Source organism: Rhinolophus hipposideros, assembly GCF_964194185.1.
Source record: "Rhinolophus hipposideros genome assembly, chromosome: 7".
In the NCBI taxonomy this organism is placed as follows: Eukaryota; Metazoa; Chordata; class Mammalia; order Chiroptera; family Rhinolophidae; genus Rhinolophus; species Rhinolophus hipposideros.
In genome coordinates, this window is record NC_138053.1 from 19,151,750 (window position 1) to 19,174,006 (window position 22,257).

General features: G+C 36.7%; 1 long non-coding RNA gene across 1 annotated transcript in view; it reads left to right on the top strand.

Annotated features, from left to right (window-relative positions):
* LOC308499922 overlaps window positions 1-13,131 on the top strand; it is a 53,180-nt gene extending 40,049 nt beyond the window's left edge. Inside the window, exons 3-4 of the long non-coding RNA XR_013993652.1 lie at window positions 10,202-10,306; window positions 11,359-13,131. This is a non-coding gene — a long non-coding RNA (uncharacterized lncRNA). The remainder of the gene's footprint in view (window positions 1-10,201; window positions 10,307-11,358) is intronic.
* Window positions 13,132-22,257: the final 9,126 nt, after the last annotated feature.

A 22,257-nucleotide genomic window follows, 5' to 3' on the forward strand; every position in this document is an offset into this window, starting at 1 on the left:
CACACACATATGCTTTCTACAAATTAGGAGTTTGTACTAATACTGATAGTTCCAATCAAATGTCCCACTATCTTTCTTATCTCCTAATTCCATGTTTATATATTCCTTCTCCCTCAGGGAGAGCCCTGGCTGTCAATGGGATGACTCAAAAGCAAATTCTACCTATCTGCCCGAATTACACAGCTATAATCGCTTAATGAAAGCTAACTTTCTTGCCTTTCTTTTTTCCCCCCATCCCCATTCTTCTGCTACAGCTTCTGAGATTTGCGTCCTAAGTAAACTCTCTGCACACAAATCCTGTTTCAGGATATGCTTCTGGGGAAACCCAGTCTATGACACACCCTGCCGACTTATACACTGATCCCAAGTACCAAGAAATGTCTTGCCAAAACTACCAATATATACAGGTTCAAAGCACAGCATTACATTAACAATATAGTAGGCTGTATGTAGAAAGTAAACTATAGTACAAATTCAGTAAAAGTTGACTTTCTCATATTTATATGTTAACATTCATCTGTCCCATTTTTATCGTAAAATAGAACTTTATAATCAACATTAGGTTTATTTATGAGTTAAATTATAGGCTGTACAGCTAAAGAAGGGAAAAAGGAAAGGAAAACAAAGAAAGAAGAAGGAAGGAAATAAAGCATAGGAAACCAGAAAAAAATAAACCCATCTACCGGGTAAATGATCTATCTGTAAATAACCCTTGTGAATCATGTACATTAGCAGCGTGTCATTTGACCCACAGATCCAGGCCTCCAAGGATCAAATGTAGGAATAAGTGAACACTGGGGCCCTGATTGTAGTCTCAGGCAAAAAGGAGGTAATATCACTTCATCACATGAGTTATTTGTGAAAAAAGAAAAGTTTGATTTAGGAAGAAATTCTCTTATTTTTTGCCTGTCATCTCTGGTTCAGTTTTAGGATAGAAAGGAATAAAAACAGGAGCATTCTTAGGTCAGTACCTGTTTAATAATAATGGTTCTTTGCATGACATAACGAAGCATCTCTCAACCTTTTAGAGAATAAAGAAAAATGCAAGTTTTCGCTCTAAATCTACTATAGAGATAAAACACAAACATAATAGAGAAAACTGTATTTAAAATTTAATTATAGTTAAAAAGCTAGTTGGACAATTTTTAAAACCATGGGGTAGCTATTCACAAAAGTATTCACAGTGGGACTCCTTACACATAGCCTACTTCACTTTAGAAACAAAAACGACATTGTATATTAGTAGGAAAGATCTAAGCCTCTTAAAGTTGAAATGCTCTTTGATCTTCTGTATTTGTACAGAAAATTTCTCCATAAAGAGGCATTTTGGTGAAGAACAGAGAGTGCAGTTATTTATGAAGCTGTCTTTTAATGGAAAAGGCTTCCAATGACTCCCTTTTGTCAGTCTCTGAGGTACCCTTCCTCTCCTAGTTGGAGACATCTTGCTTCTCAAGTCCTTAGCTGTGTGTGGGATGAAATGAGTAGATCCATCACCCGGAACCACGATAATGGCACTTATCTATTTGACTATCATCTGCCATATGAACACCTGAAATCCCAAATAAGTCATGTGAAATAACCCAGCGTTTACCATAGCCATTGATTTGGCTGTTGTCTTCATTCAACAAGAGCTATTTTTCCAAACTTCGACCTAGGTTCTGAAATTAAAAGACCTGGATTTAAGTCCTGGCTCTGCCACTATTTTTAGTGAATGAGTAAGGAGAAGTTGGATCATCCAATGAATGACCCTAGAAGTTCTCTCTGGTTTGTCTGGATAAACTAGCTGGGGCAGGGGACCCCTCTCCGGTCACCAGTGGACGGGGCTGCGTCCAAAACAATGTGTGGAATCAGTGCTTTTTTTTCCTCTCAAATGGGAAAAGCTGCACCCCAAACCAACTTCCCACAGGAGCTAACAACTAGTGTTCACAGACAACTGGTGCCCAAGCCAGACTTTGTGTCCCTACTTAGAAGTCCATTTTTATCTTGCCCTATAAAAGGGAGAGCAACAGGGTGTGGTATTTCTCTCGAAACACAGCCCTATTATGCGTCCAGTGATACCCTGGCCCTACCTAACTCATCTTTTTGCAAGCTGTCCAGAGAACCCTTCTGCCTGTGGCATACACCAAGTGATAATGCTGATGTTTGCAAAAGCCCTTGGCTTTCGTGTGATGTCTAAGTTCTTTGACCCTTAGTTTCCTTATCTGTGAAAAAGGAAAAAAACAATACTGTCTCACAGGATTGTTTTGAAAGTTAAGTTTATTCATTCAACCCATGCATGAAACACTGAATTAGCTTTCATGTACACTTTTGCTGCACAGATGAAAATAAATCACCTTTGAGCGAGTTCTGGTGTCATGAAAAGTACATAGACTTTTGAGTCACAGATTTGGCTTTATAATCCAACTTTGTTGCTTTGTGCCCCTGTGACCTTGAGTAAATCCTTAATTCTCTGAATTTAAGAGAGGGTATGAGTACTAAATGAGATGATATCTATAAAAGGATTGAGTACGTGTTTGGTACTATATACATGCTCAACAAGTTGTTAATTTGCCTTCATGCTTCCCTTTCTCCCTTCCTCCTTACTTCCACTCATGCTTGCTTTCTTGCTTCTTAGGCCGTTCTGACTTCTTTGTTCCACCTATCTTGACTCTTTCCCCCACCAAATATTCCCCAAACTGATATGAACTGCTTTCCCAAATTGCACAAATTCCTAATATACTGCATGGAATGCAGGAATGAATCCGTAGCTGATGAGGCCATAGAACTGGGTGACCTTTCTGGAGAGACCCTGGACCCTACTACACACTGAGAGGTTGGACAACGAACATCCGTCTTTGTAATACTCACTTTTTACTCATCGAAATGTGCCGTTAACTCTCACAACAATAGCCATCAGATTTTCATCTGCATGCATATCTGGGCTGTTCTTCAATTCCCTCTTCTGGTGTGTTTCTTTTTATATTTCTTCAGACTGCAGCTAACTTGGAGGGATGTAGTAAATAAATCAATAATTTTAGCATAGAATCCAAATATCACCCCTCCCCCTAATGTTTCAGTGTTTGATATGGTACTGTCATTTCACACAATGAGCTTGCTGACATCAGTGGAGCCAGAAGGTCTAGGAGAAATGGAGACTTGGAATTAGACTTTCTGCTGAGGTCCTAGGTAAGTAGAATCCAGTTGAGATGATGATAAGGGCTCTATTAGGATAGCGAAGGGGCTCTCTCTCTAGGGGTCTAACTCAAATGGTTTCAAGCCCCAGGCAGATAAGCAAAGTAATAAAGGGGCAGATATAATGAAACAGGCAGGGTTAGAGACTATGGCAAACTGGAGAACATATTTTTGGCCCACAGATATCCATATTTTAAAATTTCAAATCTTGAGTATGCCAAACCAACTACGTTAAGTGGGCCAAATTTGCCCTATGGACCATCAGTTTATAACCTCCCCAATACCTACAAACCTTGGGCTCTGGGGAATACAACAACAGAAATTAGTGGTGAGTCAGAAAAGGGGTATGCAGTAGAAGGGAAGTAAGCCAACAGTTAACAAGATCCCAGTTCCAGGGATGAGAGTGACAAGAAACAGGCTCAGTGAAAGGCTCCAAGCCCTCTGTGACCACAGAGAGAATAAGACAGAGTTCCAAACCAGGAAGTTCTAAGGTATGAGGGTGGTGATTTTGACTGGGACTCTAAGCTAGGATCCAACAAATGGCAAGACCAGGTATCACTTCTTGAATCATTTGCAAGTGGAACTAATGATTCTTAAATCCCTTCACAATATTTGTATTGCTTCTTAAACACTGATTTTAACAATTACTTATTGCAGAGAATTTAAAAAATTCAGAAAACCATAATAAAAAAATCTTTTGAACTATCCTACTGAAGGGAAGCCAGCACTGTTTCCAAAGCTTGGAATCAGTCCGGGAATCAAGAGCTTCTGTCTTTGGAAAGAGGACTTGGGGACCTGGGGGGCAGGAAACTGGGGTAAGAGCTGGAAATAGGCTGACTAGGCTTCATGAATTATCTAAAGCAGAACTGATCTCAGACGATTTCAGATTATTTATAATGATTTTTGGTTTGAAAATATTGTAGTTAGGAACCAAAACATAAAACCCAGCTCTTGTCTAGTTAGAGCTTCAATATTCACAATATAACAATCTCTTTTAGCAACTGTGAACTCTCAATTTATTAAATATTTATATTTTACTAAAATGTATGTCCTAATTTCCTTTTTGCAGATTATGCACTATTTGGGGTTATACATACCACTGGTCTTTCATACCATGGATTGTATTGAATAATTTGGCTAAATATATGTATAGGAGAGTATGAATCTTTTTGGTCTTTAACTACTGACCTGTTTTATACAACAGTTGTGGGCCACCATACGTGTTTTCAGTCAGGAGAATTTCCAGGGCAAATAACAAGTCAATTGGGATTATAACTATATGCCTTGGGCCAAAATTAATTGTTGTCAGCTGATATGCTACCATATTGAATTCTAATTCTGGAGCTTGTATTCAAAACTGTTTCTTGAATGCAAGAACAAGTGATTTGTTTTACAAAAAAGAGATATTTTAGAAGAGAAACATGCCACTTAGTGGAGAAAATTTCAACTTGCATTTCTCTGGGCTAGTCTTAAACTGCACTCACACCTCTTCTAAAATAAACAAAATTAATCACTCATCATATACCCATATAAAGACATTTTCACTGAATAGAAGCTTTGTGTATAACATGTCTCCAAAATGTAAAATGTAAGATTTCCCATGTGTGACTCCACAATGTGTCCACTCAAGCATTCTAACATCTGATATTCTAACATTATTTGTATATTTAGTTTTTCTTTAAACTTCCTCTTTTTTTTTTTTGGCAGTAGCCACATCTGCTTCAGCAATTATGTGATTTTTTTAAACTTCCTTCTGCAAAAGGGGTTTAAAAACATGCATGTTGCTTATATAATATGACTATTATCTCTTTGGAAACTTGAAAAAAAATGTAGTAAGAGATTGAATTCTAAGCATTCGTAAGAGAATTGATGCTAGGCATATTGTGCTCACAGGTTTTAGCTCAAGGTATTTATATAATAGAAACAATGATTTACAGTGGTAAACATCTCTAGCAAAATCGTCAGTGGATGTTTAATGGGTTAAGAAACAGCACTCTGGAAATATAAATTCTAATCTTAGCTCCTTCTGATATATGTAATTTGATGATGTCAAGGCATTTATTTCATTCTAAATAATCTCAATTTTATATATTATGAAATTGGGGAAACTATTAATAAATACCCACTTAACAGTGTGGAAAAAATGGAAGAAGCTTTATGGTATCACAGAAAGAGCAGTAGTCCCCAGAGATAGAAGATATAGCTTTTAAGCATAATCTTGTGTCTTAAAATAGTCATGTTGATTTAAACAAGCCACTTCTTTTCCGGTGGGTGTCATTTTTCCTTACCTGTCAAATAGAGATAATAATATAAAGGGTGTCAAAAAAATGTCTACACATTTTAAGAAGGGAAAAAACTGTATTAAAATTGTAATACTCAATATATACCAATAACAAAAGATGAATACAAGTCACGTGTATACAATTTTTTGGCACCCCTGGTATATATCTTATTTACCTTGTGGCTGTAAGGAAGGACGAAACGAAATAATCTTGGTAAAAAGATTTCATAAATTGTAAAGTGCTATATAAATGTAAGCTATAATTTCAGAAATAACGCCAGGGCTTTGCCACAGTTTCATCTACTTCAGCATGGAATTTGGTAAAATGGTGCAAATTTCAGACTATTCAAAGGGGTATGTCAGTGGCAAGACTACATCCTGTTCATCTTTGCAGGAATTTTGAGGTTAGTATTCCAATGAAAGTCAAAGGATATTTATTTTAGAATTCTGTTTCTGTTAAATCATATATATACACATATGCCATTTCAATGATTTACATTTGTTTTGAGAAGTATCAAATTTCCCCTGTTCATATGTTCTCCATTCCTTTCACCACCAGTCCTATTCCCATGAACAATAAACTGAAAACAGATACAGAGGCACCAGTGGTCACCTTCATGTGCCAGACCTCTTGAAGTCTACAATATAATCAAAAGGATTTGAACAGATCTCATGAGCTGTCTGTAGTAAAAGCTACCCCTAGAACAGTGATGGCTCATTTTATTTGCTGCCACTTCTGAAAACCAGGTAACCCCTAGATATTTCTAGGGTATAGTCAAATCTTTGTTTTTTTTAAATCAGAATCATATTTAATATCAGCATTAATTTCAAATCTTTATTTCCATCCCTCTCCTCTCCTTAATAATCCAGATTCTTATACCCAACTGCATACTTAATATCTCTATGTAATTTCAATGTTGGTACTTGAAGCACAGCACGGATAAAACAAAATTCTTGGCATGCTATTTTCGTACCCTTTTCCCCAAACACGTTCATCATCCCGGGCTTCTCTATGTCAATTGATGACATCATTATCACTCAGTTACTCCAACCAAAAATCTGTGAGTTTCCCATGATTCTTTTTTCCTTTAGTCTATATATCGAAACTATCGACCAGTCTTTTGACTTTACTTTTAAAACACATCCTTAATTTGGTGCATATCTTTTCATCATTCTGTTCTCATTCTAGTGCGAGCCCTCTCTCTCTCTCTCTCTCTCTCTCTCTCTCTCTCTCTCTCTTTCTCTCTCTCCCTACACACACACACACACACACACACACATTTTTTTGAACCATCTAAAAGTAAGCTGCAGACATGATGCCTCATTACCCCTAAATATTTCAGGTATTATTACCCAACAGAAGGATATTTTCTTATACAACCACATACAATTTTTAAAACAAGAAAATTAACATTGGTTTAACATTGTTATCTAATCTACAAACCTTGTTTAAATCTGCCCAATTGTCTAAAGAAAAGATATTCGCTTTTAACTGCCTTAAGTATATAGAAGAAGCGTAAGTATTGCCTAGGATGGAATGAGATTGGTCGTTCATGGCACTATTACAGCCTTACTTCTCCTAAATATTTATATGGTACCTTTAAGAAAATACATGAAAGAAAATGGGAACTTGGTTCTATCTAGCACTGCCTTGCTGTCAGATCTTTCATTAGTAACTTAAAATATCTGGTCCTCAGTTTCCTTAGCTATGAAATGAATAGGTTATAGAAGATTATCTCTGAGGAGCCTAGTTGTTCTAGAATTCCATAATTCATGACCATGGTTTCTGCTTCCATATTTTTGTATCAGACTGAATTCTAGTGCTATTTTAAGGCTCCCGATTAATAGCTGGATTCATCGTGTCACGGATAAGGGGATGAAAGGTATAGTTTTTGAGCTCAAGGTCCTTGCAGGTTACTAGAGGAGCTCACGTGCAAGGTTGTTGCTTCGGGGAAGCAGATGCAGGAAACCTGTCCTCTCTCTTTGCTCAAGGCTTTTGATACGATATACTGATTACGGAACTTCAACTTTAAAAACCAAAAGTTACTTAATATTTACATTTGCGACATTTTCACTCAGAAATATTTAAGTACGAAGAGCAAAAGATAACTGCTAGAATGCTTTTATGTAAAGTTTGTATTTCCCTCCATATACTACTTAGATTCAAAACAGAACAATTTAAAAGGAGAGCTAGAACTTTCAGTTGTTAGCTCAAATGAGGAATTGCCAACAGATGACTTGTTAGACCAAGATGCTCTTTGGGGCTCAAAGCTGTCACCAGGGAGGTGTTTGTTCCTTAAAAAATTTCAAGGTTGAGATTTTTATCTCCTTAGATAGACAGTTTAATGTATGGAATGGAATCCATAAGCCTAGACCATAGGTATCAGCTTTGGAATCCCTGATTGGGGTAGTGGGGTTCCCACAGACAGATGGGAGTCTATCATCTCTTAGTAGGTTCTCCCCATCCATCTTCTTTGAACTCTGCTTTTCTCCAACTCTTTCTCCTTATCTCTCACCCCCATTTACAGGTGTTTTATTTAGCATTACAGATAATTGCTTCGGTACCATCTCAATCTCCTTATGTTGAAAATTTCAGTTAACAATTTTCTCTGTCATTCTTCCAGTCAATTGTAGAAATAAACTTATGTAACATACTAGTTCTATGGCAGCAGAGGAAGGAGGAAAGAAGGGAAGGAAGGGAAGGAAGGATGAGATGGTTCTTCTTACTGATACTTAAAATGCTCTGGGATGATATCTATACAACGAAGGATGATACTCAAAAGTATTTAATAATGAGTACCACATAGGGCCCAATTGTCTGATCAGAATGGATGCAAATAACAGGGCTGGATCAGGGTCCTGGAGGCCTCCTGCTGTGCCAAGTGTACCTCTTTGTTTGCTGGATCAAGAATAGGAAAGGTGCAGCTCCAGGAAGCAGATATTATAAACCAGCATTTTAGTAATGGATTTGGCTGTATCGATGCACATTGGCTGATTATTAGGTCTGCACTCAATGGTTCCAGGATATAATCTGTCCAAATCTTTCCTTCCCCCATATCAATAATCACTTATAAGTCAAGGCCAATGACATGTCCTTATGGGTGAGAAGGGAGTGGTGGATTTTATTAGGTGTTTTAAAATTTCAGTATGTTGCTTTTGACATGCAAATGTTTTATAGTGTTACTCATATGTAACTATATAAACAGTTTTCATTTATGCTTTTGTTGCCTTGCCCTTATGCTATAAAGACATTCCTCATACAGATATCAGCTAAATATTAAAGTGTATTTTTTCTGAGTTTATCAAAAATGATATAATTTCTAAATTCAACTCTTTATTTGCCACCTGTTTTAGTTTTTGATATCATATGCAGCTCTATTCTGCTTTTTATCCCAAGGTTCAGTCTTAACACCACACTTTGAAAAATGTGTGATTTCCCCATGGATTGATATTATATTATTTTTCATGTTTTAGGTTTTTTAAATACTTTAAGAGTTATAAGAGATCAAGAGTTACCTATTTTGTTCCATTAATTTGTCTTAATTACTGTTGATTCATATGCATTACTATCTAGGAGCAGAATAAAATGCACCCCTAGAATTGTACAATATGGCTGGCTGCCTTATTGTCTAGAAAAGATTGACAGTGTTGAATTTACCTGAGTCTGTGGTCCGGAAAAGAGCAAAGGTTAATAAATTGTCCACCCTTTGTGTTTCAGAAATGGCTTGCAGCAAAGAAGCACTTTTTTCCTTATAAGTTATCATATAAGAATCTCTTACTTACCTATAACAAGGCCACAGGCAGATCCCCAAATACCCATTCATAAATGCTTACAATTTTGTCCTGCTAATCAAGGGGAACAGATGCTTGTTAATCAACGTTTGGTTAAGCTTCTTTCCTTCCTCCAGGCCCCTGAACCTTGACCCATCCTCAACTGGAACCAGCATACAACCCCTTCTTAACAGCCCCTCCAGAGAACAGGCTGGCCTCAGGGTATAAAAAAATGCTCTAATTCCACTTTCTTACTCCACACTGGGCTCTTACTAGACTGTTCATTCGTTCTATAAAGGAGAAGCTTGCAGACCTTATGGTAGGAGTTCTGCTATTGCAGTAAACCTTTTCCCTCCTTGCAATAACCCTTTCAATAAAATATCTTCTTGCTAAATCTGGATTTGTTTTTTTGAAAGAACCCACTCATTGCCTTGTATTACCAATTTCTTCCTTCCTATTCTCATACATATATATCATAAGAAAAATTATTTTGCTAAATCTGGCCCATACTTGATTTAAGTTTTTAAAAAACTTCATTAAGGCATAGTTTATATACAATTACTGCATCCATTTATTTAAAGGATACAGTTTGATGAGACTTGGCATTTGTATAACCCCATGAAACTTCTACTACAATCAATATATGGAACATTTCTATTGCCCCTAAAAGTTGCCTCGAGCCAATTTGCATACAACCCTTTTTCTGTCCTTGGCCCCATGCAAACACTGATCAGTTTTCTGTCACTATAGATTGATTTGCATTTTCTAGAATTTTATTCATGTGGAATCATATACTGTATCTGGCTTCTTTCACTCAGCATAATGATTTTTGGATTCAACCACCTTGTCACATGTATTAGTAGTTCATTACTCTTTTTCTGTTGTTGTTTTGTATTATTCCATTAGTATGGACATAGGCCACATTTTGTTTATCCACTGGTTTTTTATTGATGAACATTCATGTTTTTTTCCCCTCAGGTTTTGGTTATTACACAGAAAGCTCCTAGGAACATTCAAATACAAATATTTGTGTGAACATGTTTTCATTTCTTTTGGGGAGGAGAAAAAGGGCTAGGTCCAAAGGTAGGTATATATTTAACTTTTAAGAGACTGCCATAGTAGTTTTACCATTTTACATTTTTATAAGCAGTGAATAAGTTCCATTTACGTTTGCACTAACATTATATACTGTAGTAGTCTCACCCTTATCCATGGTTTCGCTTTCTACAGTTTCAGTTACCTGGGGTCAACTGCTGTTTGAAAACATTAAATAGAAAATTCCAGAAATAAACAGTTTATAAGTTTTAAATTGTGCTCTGTTCTGAGTAGTGTGATGAAATCTCATGCTGTCCTGCTCCAACCCACCTAGGATGTCCCTTTGTCCAGCGTATCCACACTGTATATGCTACCTGTCCCTTAGTCTCTTAGTAGCCGTCTCTGTTATCACATTGAGTATGAGAGAGAGAGAGAGAGTTTTATTGCAGTGTATTGTTATAATTGTTCTATTTTATTATTAGTTATTGTTGTTAGTCTCTTACTGTGCCTAATTTATAAATTAAACTCTGTCACAGGTATGTGTGTATAGGAAAAAAACATAGTATATATAGGGTTTGGTACTAGCCACGGTTTCAACCATCCACTGAGGGTCTTGGAAACAGATAAGGAGGTCTACTGAAGTTTGGAAGGAAACATGTTTACCATTCTCAGTTTTTCTACAGATACAAATGCTACGCAGTTATCAAAATCTTTCATATCACCCAGTGAAGTTTTATTTCTTTTCTTCAAATAGGATTGCTCACTTCTGATTAGGGTTAATCCTAGGTATTTTATGTTTCTATTATGAAATGGAACTTTTTTTTGGTTTTTATATTTTCACTGCCTACAATTGTATCTTTTAAAAAAATAAACTATTTTTCACAATGGTTTTTGATATATAGAAAAATTGTGACGATAGTAGAGAAAGTTTCTTTTATTAGAAACTGGCGTAGCACTGGTTTCCCTTGTTACTAACATCTTACATTATTATGATGTGTTTGTTACGATTAAGAATCCAGTATTAATACATTATTGTTAACTAAGGTCCATATTTTATTCATGTTTCCCTATTTTCACCTACTGTCCTTTTTTTGTTTCAGGATTCCATTCAGAGGACATCACATTACATTTTGTAATCATCTGTCCTTTGGCTCCTTTTGGTTGTGAGAGTTTCTCAGACTTTTTTTTTTTTTTTTTGTGACCTTGAATGTTTTAAGAAATACTGGTCAAGTATTTTGTAGAATGTCCCTCAACTGGAATTGATTTGATATTTTTCTTGCGATTAGACTGGAATTATGGGTTTTTGGAAGGAATAGTACAGAGATCAATTGCCATTTTGATGAGATCATCTCAAGCGTTCATACTATTAATACTAGCTGACAAAACAAGGAATATGTGTTATACTAACATATATACATATATATATATATCTACATCTATATCTATATTAAGCTAAACATAAATTTATGTTGTATCTCCAGTTCTGATCCATTACCACATGTACCATTCAAACCTCCACCCCTTGCTTATCTGTAAACTCCCTCTCCAACAGTGAGAAACTGCTGCTCCCACCATCTGTTATTCATGTACTTAACTGTTCAGTTTCAGTATACATGGGAGTACAAGAATTATAACAAAGACAACTGCCATGTTAATAAAATGTTCTATTTGAACCACCCCCTCAAAAAAAAATGTTAACCTGTACTCTCATAGGAAACAACTTTATCAGTGCTTATGTACAGTTTATTTTTCCTTTAATTTCACAGACTGTACTCGTACTTACAATTGTCTTTTGACATTAGGGAATCTTGATTTTTGTTTATCTTATCTTATTCCTGGTCACTTAACTGAAACTTCATAGTATTTATTGTTATCGATCCTTAGAGTTTTCCTATTGACTGTCTTGGGATATATACATATACACACATTAACATATATATATATATTTGTTGTATATTAGTTTAATATGATTTCAAATCCACTTATTTATCACTTGTGAAGTTATTTGAATCCACTATTTATGACAAAGACAAAAAAGTTGTTTTTAGAAGTAAAGTGGTTTTGATGTAAAAATGAAGTAAGGTGTGTCAGATAATGCTGTTGTTGATGAGCACTCAGCACCTCAGCTGCTGAGGGGCTTCGCTGGGGGCGTAGCCATAAACATGTGGAGTAGCAATTCTGGCAAGGGAACATTTAGACTGTAAATACGGCAAGTTTGTGAGGACTATCTGACAGTTTCAGTCTGGGTAAGGCACACTTTGCTGACTAAAGCAGCTCTCTGAAGATCTTGAGACACTTGTTTCTGCTGTGGCCAAGGCGACTTTGGTCAGCAGTGGTGTTGAACCATGCAACAGTCTCGGGAAGAGAAGGGATATCTGCTCCTGCCTTGGTGAGTCAGTGGTGCAAGCTGAGCAATGGTTTCTGGAGTGAAAGCCCTCAGAGCATCCTGGCATAACCCCCACACCAGCACCTTTGTCCCCTAGAAACATGCTCTAGCGACACAGGACTGGAGTTTTTGCAATGGCATCTGAAAGTCAGCTCCTGGTCAGTTAAGCTGACTCTCCCAAGAAACCAAGCTCATATAAAAGGTATACCTTAAACCGAATTTGGACTTTATTTCTTTCATCTCCCCATGCCTGGAACAACAGTGTGATTAATCTGTTATTTGTTCGGAGTATGTTATTTTTGTATTTGGCTTATTGAGAGATTATCCTGTATGCTATTGACTTGTGAAACTCCTGCTGGAGTGAGTCTTTGTTAAATAAATTTGCTGGCAAAGCCAAAATCAGTTTCTGAGCATCATTTTGATGCCCCAAACAAAACAAAACATAAATTTATATATTATTTGAGGAAATAAAGTTTTCTCCCCTCCTTCTCAGTAGTGCAATCTCTTATTGTAGTGTATGCCTTTAGGAATCGGGAAGGTAACATCTGTTACTGACCCATGTTATAGAAATGCAACAATTACAATTGTATTTGTGGCCAGTAAATAGAGACTGTAAACATTCTTAAATTGTCTTAAGATAAAGTAGAGAGAATATTTACTTTCTACTTACCATGGAGGTACAGAGAAATTGTTTTGTTGGAGACTGTTAACCTAAAAGGAAAAGGCCTTTTTGAAAGTAAGAGGCAATAAGCATTTACTTGAGATGAAAAAGAATAGCTATGTGGGAAGCACTGATTCAGGTAGAAGCCCAAATAATGTTCTGATTGGGAGACAAAGGAAATACGTATTTATGAGAAAGGGAAGGGGAACAATTACATGGATAGAGGAAGGCATTTCTATTGGTGCAGAAAAGCTTAACACAGTGATGCTAATTCTAAACAGTGTTTTAAATTTTCTGTCTGGTAGTCATCAGTCTGGTAGCCATAATGTCTGCTGTCTTGTTATCTTTGCAAACAGTTTTTTGGGACACAATGTTGTTTTAGGCACAGCTCAAACGTCGTTTTGTCCTGTTTTAACATTCCCAAGTGTTGAGGCATAAGATGTGCAGGGCAGTTCCTTTGGGATGGCAGCTCCAGCTCCATTTTAAAGTGACTCCTTCTATTATTATTATTTTATTTTTTTTTACAAGACTATCTGGGAGATTTTCTCTTATTTACATTTACATATATGTTCTTTTTCTTGTTATCATAATTATTTTGTCTTTGATGTTTATTTAAATTGAGAAAAAGGATCTCAGTGATAATCAATAGTTCAACTACAGAATCTTTAAGTTAATCTCCCAGGAATGTAATATTTAGTTGGGAAGCTTGGATGTTTTCAGAGCTTGTTAAACACGCATGTTAAAGAAAATTGTCTTAGTGGTTACCAGAGCATAAGGGGGGTGGGGCGAGGGAGATGAGGGTAAGGGGGATCAAATATATGGTGATGGAAGGAGAACTGACACTTGGTAGTGAACACACAGTGGGATTTACAGATGATGTAATACAGAATTGTATACCTGAAATCTATGTAATTTCACTAACAATTGTCACCCCAATAAATTAAAAAAAAAAAGAAAATTGTCTTTTTTTTCACTTGTAAATGTTTGTTAATAGAAATTGAGTATGCTCACCCAAACTGTCAGTTGACCAGTCACCTGTAAATTATTCCATAATCTAATACAAAGTGTAGAAATGCTAGGCTTGGTTTCTTTGACACTTAATTACATTTGTTAGAAAAATAAGGGAATAGTGTTACATTATAGTGACAGCAATCTGGCTTTAGTTTTATGTAAATGGAATATGTTACACTTTTAAGTTTGACATTATCTGTTGGTAATCTTCCTCCATCATCATTTAATTTAAAGATAGGTAGATACTAGTTGTATCCTTCTATCTCTAGTTCTCTAAGGTTTTTTTTAAAAGAGAACTGTTCCATTTAAAACAATAATGGCTGTCTATTTAAGATTCTTTATCATAGGAATTTTCTTATTGGGCCTATTATACAATGAGCTTTATTTATAGACTTCCTAATATGAAATAATCTCCTATTTCCCTGATACACTCAGCTCATAGTTCACGATTCAATTAATTACTACTAAGACGGTTTACTAATATTTTCCTCAGATTTTTGTTATATTTATAAATGTCAATGGTCTTTTCTTTTGTGTACTCTTTTTGTCAAGCTTGGGTACTGGGATTTTGCTAGCTTCATAAAATAAATTGAATAGCGTTCCATGTTTTTCTAAGTTTTAATCAGAAATAATCCATTCTTTGAGGTTTGAAGTTATGTAAGTAGACTCACTGGAGCCTAGAATATACTAGAGGTAATTTCTTGATAACTTTTTCATGATATTGGTCTATTCAGGTCATTTTTCTCTTGCGTCAAAATTTGAAATTAAAACATCCAGAAAAATCACCACGACAGCCAGCAGTGTTGATAGGTTAAATTAATACAAAATATAGGATTTCAAAGTAGCCCAGTACCTTCTCAGGTGGTCTTCTTTGTACCTAATATCATTGACTTCTAGAACTAGTTATGTATATTTAGTGCTTTGTATAATGAGACAAATATCTTTGTTAATCATTCCAATTTATAAATGCTCAAATAATTACTATGTGACCTTGACTGAGTTACTTAATCTCTCTATGCCTCAGTTTTCTTGTGTAAAGTGGAGATAATCATAATGATTACCTCATAGGGTTATTGCTAAGATTATATAAGATAGTGTATGTAAGTTGCTTATTTGTATAGTGCCTGATAAATTTAAGTTTGTCAATAAGCATGCTTTTTCCTAAAACTAATTAAACTATTGTTATATTTTTCTAGACTAACTGTTATGTCTGCCAAATTATTGGTGGGTATTTAGACATTCTAGTTTTAATCATTCTGCGTCATATTTTTCCTATTCAATTTTAGTATTTACTTATTGACTCATTGCAATAGCTTGTAGAATATAAGGTTAAAAAAAGAATAAAGACAAAGGAAAGGAGACTCATGGTAGTAATGAATTATTGCTGTGGTGAAAATGTCCCCCCAAATAGGACTGTAGTACATTAGAAACAAAATAATCTCTACCTATCTATGTATAAGCTAACAAAAACAGAATAATCAAATTAAAAAGATGGAGGAAAGAAATATTGATTATATTCTTTTCTTATGATAAAAATCATTACTCGGGGTAAATGGCCATGGTTCTCAACTTTGGTGCTCATCTGGATTCTGCTTCATTAAGTTTTAAGTAGCATCTGGGGCTTCATCAAATCATTATGAATGCTCCAGAGAGGATTCTAATCACCCCAATGACTGAGAACAACGCAGGTATGGAAAACTCACTAGGTTTAAAGTCAGGAGGCTTGAATTTTCTACCTGGCCATTTTTCTCTCTCTGGGCCTTAGCTTCCTTATCTCTAAAAAGTAGGATCTTAGAACAGATCAGTGGTTTCAACTCAAGCTGCAAAATAGAATTACAATGATCTTTAACAAATAATGATGCCTGTAGGCCCTTCCCTCTGTCCAGATTCTGATGTAACTGGCTTATGGTGGGGCTCCTCAGATAATTCCAGTGTAAACCAAGCTGGAGAAGTACTGCGTCTGGTGATCTGTAAGTTCCCTTCCCATCCTAAAATCAGTTGTATCTAATAATAGAATTAATTTTGTTTCATTCAGATAGTTAAATTAAAAAACTTGCCAGTTATCTGAATTGGACTTTAAAATTTTAATTATTTAATTCTCAGTAGGGATATTTAATTCAAAATGTAAAAACTTAGTGTCTACTGTTATAAAACTAATTAGTAAAACAAACAAAGCTAAGCAAACAAGATGCTTTCAAAATAATCTTGTGAGAAGAGGATCAAAATTATATGTGTAGAAAGAGGATAATAGATTTCCAACTTAGTTAAAACTAGAATTTTAAAATTATGAAACCAAAACTGCATAGCCAGGAAATACAAAAGTTAGAGTAGATCCTTGAGGAAACGCAGGCAGAAAAAAAAAACAAGGACATTTTTATATAAAATTGGTGTCGGGAAAATTAAAGAAAGAAAGAAAAGCAAGCATATACCAATGCTAATAACTAATAACAATAACTAATGAAGAAATGATGCAGGTAACCTGGGAGACAAGCTGGGTGAAAGTCATGAAGCTGTGAAGCAAGCCCCTGCCCTGAGAAAAAAAATCTCACCCCTTTCACTGGAGTTAGAGGAAGCAGCAAAGGGTCCAGGGACTTAGGGTTTGAGGGAGAGGCAATCACCTCTTTATCATTGACTAGGTCGTTTAAGGACAATTTATGTCACAATAATCATCACAGAAGTACTGAGGGAACATGAGACAAATATAAGGATCACCGAACTAATTCATATAAAAGATCAGAAATACATTCTTAAGGAAAGGCTGTCCAAGGAAATCAAGAAATGGAATTAATATAACAGAAACCATATTCCCCTTACATTATTTGATATCCTTCAGACCATTTTAAATTTCAATGTCTAGCTGTAAAAGTTCCATATTTTTCTATCTAAAAAATGTGGTTTACATGGCCATTGTGCCAAACATTTGTAAGATACAAGAAAAACACACACAGATACCTCTAATCCCAGCACCTTGATATAAATATTACTAATATTTTTGGCATATATATTTCCATTTTTTTCCTTCTGAAGTTTGTATGAATTTGCAACCTTACGTTTAGGTGTACAAATGTGGAAGGCAAGATTTTGGCCCTCAAGATCTGCATGCCCTGGTGTTTTGCCTTTGATTGTTGATACTTAACACAGCAAAAAGGAATTAAGATTGCAGATGGAATTAGGTGGCTAATCAGATAACTTTAAAACAGGGATTTTCCTGGATTGTCTTGGTGGAAATGGAAGTGAAAAGGAGGTCAGAGAGAAGTATCTGTGGGGAAGAGGCAGGAGAGATTTGAATCATGAGAGGGACTCAACCTGCCATTACTGGCTTAGCAGATGCCCGAAGGGAGCTATGAGCTAGACGGAGTCCAGAACATGCCACCCCAAATATATCTGTTCTGGCATATTGACTATTTTGTGTTAAAGGCACTTGAAAAACAGCAAATACAAGAAAAACACTCTGACCTTCCTTATTTTTCTTAAAAGCAGGAGATTAAATTCCTATATAGAAGATGTCTTTCCTATACCATAAGGAAAGTACATTCTAATTATCAAGGACAGGAAGTTGGGATCAAGAGACTTCTGTTTAAACAGACCTTGTTAAAATAATTCCTATCTTCCTTTAGCCTGCCCACATATTGAGTCACTTTTCTGCAGTTGCCTGTCTTTGTTCTGCCTAATATAAAAGCAAATTAGTTTCACAATTTCTTTGGGTCTTCATGTCTTATGAAGATTCCCATGTCACAAAAAAACTTGTGTTAAATAAATTTGTATGTTTTTCTTCTGTTGGTTTGTCTTATGTCAATTTAATTTTGAGGCTCAGATAAAAAGGAGCCTAAGAGGTTTAGGAAAGGTAATGGTATGTCTTCCCTATGAGTCAAGGAATATGGGTGTCCTCTAGGAGCTGGGAACTGCCTTCTGCTGATAGCCAGAAAGAAAATGACAACCACAAGGAAATTGAATTCTGCCAGGAACCTGAATGATGAGCAAGGAAATGGATTCTTCCTTCAAGCCGCCAAAGGAATGCAGCCTGCTACCACCTAGATTTTAGCCCTATGGTATATATATGTCAGATTCCTGACTTACAGAACTGTTAAGATAATACATGTGTGTTGGTTTAAAGCCACTAAATTTGTGGTAGTTCGTTAGAGGAGCAATAGGAAACTGTTATTCCTTTTGTTATAACTAATGTTATATAACGAAATGTTTTATCTTCATTTTATTTAAATAAAAGTTTGTCCAATGCTGAATCCTCATTCTGTTGGGCTGGCAGGGTATTCAATCCCAGACCCTATTAATCCCAGACTCTACCAGGGACATACAAGTTCCCAAAGATCTTACCATATGCCAGATTAACCTAAAAATAAAAGGCCAGAGTGAGAAGCAGTAAGTGTTTGAGATCCAAAGCAATAGGTATTTGGGAAGCACTGTTTTAGGGAGAAACTCAGTGTACCAATTAGGAGGGCATTTATGAGAAAGGGAAGGGGAACAATTATGTGAATAGAAGGAATTTCTATAGGTACAGGTAAGCTAACACAGTAATATTAATTCTAAAGAAGGCTTTTAATTTTCAGTCCAGCAGTCATAATATCTTCTTTCTTGTTATCTTTGCATACGGTTGTTGTGGGGTACAATGTGACGTTAGGCTCAGTCTAAGGGTTATTTTGCCCGGTTTTAACATACATCTCTGAGGAGTAAGACACAGATGGCAGTTCCTCTGGGATGGTACCCCCAACTCCATTTTAAAATGGCTCCATTTGCATTATTTTTCACAGCAAAAACATCAGGGAGGCCTCCTGGACCTTTTGTCATCATTTGCTACCAATGAGATGCCATTGCCCTGCCATCCTGATCCCACATATTCTGGTGGTAGCTGCAGGATCTTCACAAGGCTGGGAAACCTGGGGTCTAGGACATGGGGGTGGGGTTTTGTCATCTTTTGTCCTTTTCCGAGTCAGAAGAAATCTTCGGTCTAACAGTTTTTGCAGTTACTCCAATGGCACTTATCCATCCCCACCCATACACACACACACACACACACACACACACACACACACACATACACACAAAACAAACAAACAAAAACAAACCAGGCTTGATACTCTAATCAGTTTTTAACGCTCAAACTCCCCTGAGGGAAAGAATCATAAAGGTCTGGTTAGCTACTAGTAGTTGGGAGATAAACAAAGCATAAATTAACATTTCAATGGATTGTCTTGTAACATTCCTACACTGTTAAATTGGTTATATTCCTTAAAGAAACTTTTACTCCCTTTCTTGGTGTCTTGGTGTTTCCCAGAGACCCTGATGGTCTTTGCTCTGCTACCAGGGTCTGTCTCTTGTAGCCTCACATAAAGTAGCAGCTGGCTGTGTGGAGGATACATTTCCTCAGACTTCCAAGGTCAGGGTTCATAAACCTAGATATTGGGTGAATTTCTTGTTTCCCGGAGGAGGAAACTCTTTTTTCCTCCCGAAGCTGGCTGTATCCCTCCTGCATGGGGATTTTCTTTGATTCTGGTCAACCACTTAGAGAATGGGCTATGGTGAAGCAAGGATGGGGCAAGTGATCCCTTATGTGCCTAGGGCAAAAATCCTAGGGGAGAGATGATGGGGGCTTGAACCAAAACAGAAGTAGTAGGAAAGCTAAATGGCTGGATTTCGAATACTTTGAAGGGTAGAGCCAATCATCTGACATGGGGTGTTAAAGTCAAATATAAGGCTTGTCAGGACTCATCTGCCTTCACATACCTCATAATTGAGAGTCCAGAGGGACCTTAAGTGATTTAAGAGAACATTTCACATATTGAAACTAGAGAAGAGTCACATGAGAATCTAATTTTGGTAGTTAAAGAGTTGATTCTCCAACCTAAACCTGTAGTCAGTATTTATTTTCTGATTGTCTTTCCTTCCTACAGTCTCTGTGTTTTGATTTATCTCCCAAATCCTACATCCATTACCAGGTGAGTGTGTAAGCCTTTTCCTCTTTCTCCCTCAGAGTACCCAAAAGAAATGATGGGTGCTGTTTGCAGAGGGATAGAATGCAAAATGTTTAAAAATAATAGCTCTGTATTCTATTAACAAGCTTGATTTTAAGATAACCAAAAACCTAATAGTGAAACAAACACTTTAAGAAACATAATATTGCTCTATTACTGTTAGTGATAAATCTATTTTAAGTAGAATAAAGTATTAATAAATGAAAAGAATCAGCACCTGTAATGATGGGGGGAAGGGGGAAAGCGAGGGAGAAGGGGAGGAACATGCTAGAGGTGCTAATTTATTTAGCAATATGTAATCTATTTAGCAGTATGTAATAGCAAAAGACAAAGGCATTTAAAAAAATGTGCTAATGACAAAGTAAAAAAGAGTAAGTATATTGATAAGAATGTCATGTCAAAGGAGTACACATACATATCAGTTTAAGAGATCTCAACATATGTTTACTTTTGATCACAAATCACTTGGCTAAATACACAAATAACATCAGTAAGGAGAATCCAATAGAAGTAATAAACTCTATAGGATAGCACCTATTACAATAGATGCCAAAAGCTCACTAAATCTTAGGAAAAACAACAGTGGAAAGGTCAGAAATCAAAACCTTGCCAGGTCTGCAGCTGAAACTCAGGCATCTCTCACTGCTGCTTGCTAGTTCCCCAGAAAGTTGCTGCTGTTGTCTTTGCTGTTGTTGTTGTAAGTTAGGGTGTCTTCTGATGCTGCAAGCTGCACACAAGTTTCTAAAATGCCAACAAGTTCTCAGGAATGCTGTTGCTGTTGTTGTTGTTGCTGGAAATTAGGGTGTCTCTTGATGCTACAAGCTGCAAGCTCTATGCAAGTTTCCAAGATGCTAACAAGTTCTTAAGAAGGGGAACAACACTGGAGAGGTTGGGAACCAGCCAGACCTCACCAGGTCCGTGGCTGGAAGTCAGGGCGTCTCCAAGTGTTATAAGCTGTATGTTGTATATGAGTCTTCAAAATGTTAGAAAGATGAAGAATCACCAATGACAAATGACAAAATTACGAAAATCACACTGCCAGCTGAGGTCCGTCTTATATATTTTCTCAGATGTACCTTAGAGCTCCTTGTTCCTGCCTCCCCCTCTGGGAATGGCCAGTTCCAGGAGGTGATAAGAATATTGCTTAACCAGCTGAAAGGCCAGTTCATTCAGACAAAGAACACCTGCTGTTCTCGCCTGGGACCATCGGCCCAAGGCCTTCCAAAGCCTGGCAACATGCCTGTCACGTCATTGTGATATAACTTAGTTTCTTCTCCCCCTCATCTGCTGATGTGGGTAAAAACAGACTGAAAGCAACACCCTCCTATATCTCTCCTGCTGGGAACCAGACGAGGGAGAAATTGTAACCATAAGCTAACCAATACCATTCGTGCAGTCTCTCATGTGGGGGAACAAAGGAACAAAAACTAATAGACCAAAGCTCATATCAGCCAATGAAGGCAAATTTTCCTCAACATCTTCCCTGCAGCACCCATTTGGGCGTGTAGTCTTTTGGCTTTCTTTTTAAGTGGACTTCATTTTGGCTTTTAAAAAACTGCGAGTCATACTGCTGTTATGCCCAGAGCTGTAAAAACTTGGGCAAGGTAGTTCTCTCTCTAGAGCTTTGTTTTCTCATCCATAATATCTCAGCCCTTCTGTTGCCTCCTGATCTTAGGGGCCTCAGACAATTTAAAAATCTCATTTAACAAATAATTGGTGTCTACTGTAAAACAGAAAAAATACCAAGAAGTACAAGAGACGGAACACAGGTCCCTGCCCTTCTGGAGCAATACATTTGCATGAAACAGACAAGAGTGAATCCAATTTCCAGTCAGTACCACCTCTCCTGCATTGGTCTTTAGCTACGAAGTACAACAGCTGCTGCAACTGCTGTGGGCACTCACCCAGCTAATTGTTCAAGTGTCATGCTAAGGCGGAGGATGCAGCGTTCCAT